General features: G+C 48.6%; 1 pseudogene; it reads right to left on the bottom strand.

Annotated features, from left to right (window-relative positions):
• Nucleotides 1-2,820: 2,820 nt before the first annotated feature.
• Nucleotides 2,821-2,929, bottom strand: LOC116074073 (annotated as a pseudogene).
• Between the last annotated feature and the right edge of the window lie 446 nt (nucleotides 2,930-3,375).

Raw genomic sequence — 3,375 nt, forward strand, 5'->3', positions numbered from 1 at the left:
AAATTTGGGTGTAATAGCATTTCGTGAGACTAGTCTCCTCACATGAACCTTCGCTGAAACATCTCCCTGCCCCCTTGGCCTGTCCACTCCTCTCTCTGCCTGAGTCACGACAACAGTCAATAAGTTGGACACACAGTTTCATGATGTGCCAAGTGCTCCCACGTGCACCGTGGCATTCACTCCTCTGGAGAGTCTTGCCAGACTTGTAATTGTTAGCTCCACCCATCAGAGGCCTGCACAGAGGCTTGAGGAGGCCACGGGGCAAGATCAGGGAGCCAGGCGTCAGGACCTCTAACTTGAGATCTTATATTCTCTCTGTAGAATCTGCCAAGAGGAATGTGAGCACTCTGAGTAGCCTCGCAGGCAGGAAGGGCTTGAGAGAACAGGCTCCTAGCTGGGCTTTTAGTGGTGACCTTGCGGGGGTAAGGAGCTGGTAGGGTACCCTCTTGAGAATTACTCTCCCCTGAGATGCCCTCTGATTCTCAGGTGTAAGGGGTCACCCCTCTGGATACATGCCAGGCCTTAGTTTCTCCATTTTTACTTTTTCTCACCTGCCTAGCTCTTCTCTCCATTTTGCATTTCCTCCCGCTGAATACTCATATCCTTGCTATGCATATGGGGAGAGGATGTACCAGCTCTCCTACGTGGCCTCATTGTAGCTCTGGCTTTTGCTGTAGACCCTGAAGACCCTGAGGGAAGTTTTCTGTGACCCTGTTCCCTTCTCCTCAGACTGGCTGTGTGACATCAATCAAGAATCCAGATACTTCCTGGCTCTGTGCTGTGAAACAAAGCATCCAGGTGCCCAAATCTGGACTCAGTGACACAGCAAGAGAGAGACAGAACATATACCTTTGTATCCTGCACAGAGTCAGGCACATGCCCTTGGGGTTCCCTAAGATTTTTGATCTGTGGCCTTTAACTCCCCAGACCCAGCCTCTCAGAGAAGGTCATTGTATAAAAGCCAAGTTTATCCCTCAAATGTGATGGATACATGGGAGGGGGTGGGGCAGGGGAAGTTTTATCCAAAACACATGTTATTTCCACTATTCTAGTTATCTTGGATATCTCCTGCATGTTTGTCACCATGGCAACTGACTCAGCACGAAACCTCGTTTGCTGGGCCCTGGGGTCCGGCTCAGCAGGGCCATGTGGTGTCAATTTGGGCCTCTCAGTGCATTTTGGTCTCTGTGTCTGTCTTCCCTGGTTTAGGTTGTTCTGTCTCTCTCTTTGTCTTTGTTTCTGTCTTTCCCTAGTTTTTCTCTGGCTCTCGCCCTCCTCTACTCTCAGAAACTAGCTGCTTCTAGGTGATACAGTGTCATGAGTAGCGAGAGTGCCCTGTTCTTTCTGTCTGACACCCTCCCTTGACTAAGCCTGTGATTAAACCTGCCCAGAGCACATGAAGACTGCTTACAGAGGAAGGACTTTGTTCATCTAGCCATGCTACCTCAGGGTGAGGAGCCAAAGGCCTCAGGGAAAGGTGGGTTTGGGATTTGGGTAAAGCATTCACGAGGGTATAGACACCGCATCTTGCTTTCCTGGTGTGTGGATGGCAATCTGCTGCTCAGTGACTTGGCATGGGCATGAAGTTAAGAAAGAGGCTCAGACTCAGTGAAGTGAAGAGGGCCAGGCCAGGTCCTGAAAGGCTTAGGTCTGTAGGTACTCTGGTCTGCCCTGGGGGCTCCATCATTCTCAGTCCTATTTCAGTGGACATTGGGGTATGGTAGCTCTGTGTCAGATGGCAGTGTAACAGTGTCCTTCCATGAAGCACCAGGCATCAGGAAAGGTGTTGACAATAACAGCATGTGAGGGAGCTTGGCCAGCAGTCTGGAGAAGACACTGTGCGCAGACAGAATGTAAACAGGCTGCTTCGTGGGAGGCGAGGAGTGCTGCTGGCCCTCTCTGCTCCAGGTCTCATCTCTCTCCTTGCCTCAAACCAGGACTGGACATCTCTTGCCAGCCACATTCTACCAAGTTTCTGGTATCCAGACCTACTGGGGGAGGCCTGCTTAGACCACCTTTCCAGTCTCCACATTGTTCTTTACCAATCGTACCCTAACTCCCTGAACAAGATAAGCTTGGGAATCACCATTAAGGCTGGCAACTTGTGTAGGGAAGCAGCTAAGAAAGAGGCTGAGATAAAGGAAGGAGCACCTGGAACTCACATCAGGGCACACACTGTCCTCCTCATTGCCTGCAGTCTCAGCTTATGGCATGGTGAGGCCTGGGGTATGAAGTGAAAAGCTGAGTGGATCTGAGAACGGGGTTCTCTGTTCATAGGGTCTCTGGGGACCATAGGGACCAAGAGAAAGAACTGCTGAGAATTAGGTGGGGTGTGGTAGGGATCCAGGCATACTGGAAGGTGTCCTAGCCTGAATGTCTGGATACCCTCAAAATTCTTGTGTTGAAAACCTAGTTACCAGTGTGATGGTGTTAAGAGGCAGGCCTTTGGGATGTGGCTGAGCCATGATGGTGGAACTCTTTTGAACTGAGGCCCAATCTAAATGTGGTAGCATAAGACTATCATCCTAGCACTTGGGGTGTAGAGGCAGTTTGGTCAGGAATTCAAGGTTAGCCTCTGGTGACAGAATGAGTTCAAGAGCAGCATAGGGACCTTGTCCCTCAATTAAAAAAAAAAAGAAAGAAAATTAAAATAAACAAATAGACTAAGCCCTGTGGGGAGGCAGAAACAGGAGCACCCCTGAGGCTTGCTAACCAGTCAGTCTAGCCTAATTGAGGAGATTCACCCAACGAGAGACTCTGTTTCAAAGGAGATGATGGTGGTTTGGTTTTGTTTTTTGTTTTTGTTTTTGTTTTTGTTTTTGCCTACAGCACTCGGTATTTCCAGGTGGTCTCCCATCCAAGTACTAACCAGGCCTGACCCTGCTTAGCTTCCGAGATCAGGCGCATTCAGGGTGGTATGGCCGTACACGATGGTGTTCTTAAAGATGATACCCATATGCACACATGTTTATGGACACAAACTCAGAATAACTAACTAATTAATTAGAGAGAGCCAATTCCACAAGGTTGTTGTGGAAAACAGACAAGAGATTCCATGGTAAATTTCTAGAAATAGTGTTTGACAGAAAATGCTTAATCTATTTCTCTCTTCCTAACAAGAAATTTCCAGCCGGGTGGTGGTGGCACACGTCTTTAATCCCAGCACTTGAGAGGCAGAGGCAGGTGGATTTCTGAGTTCGAGGCCAGCCTGGTCTACAAAGTGAGCTCCAGGACAGCCAGGGCTATACAGAGAAACCCAAAACCCTGTCTCGAAAAAAAAAAAAAGTTTCCAGACTATCTAAGATGGATATACTTCTTATTCTCTGGAAAGTTCCAGATCTTGCCTGGGTAAAAGAAGGAAGTGGGTGCTGATAG

The sequence above is a fragment of the Mastomys coucha genome, unplaced genomic scaffold (assembly GCF_008632895.1).
Source record: "Mastomys coucha isolate ucsf_1 unplaced genomic scaffold, UCSF_Mcou_1 pScaffold23, whole genome shotgun sequence".
In the NCBI taxonomy this organism is placed as follows: domain Eukaryota; kingdom Metazoa; phylum Chordata; class Mammalia; order Rodentia; family Muridae; genus Mastomys; species Mastomys coucha.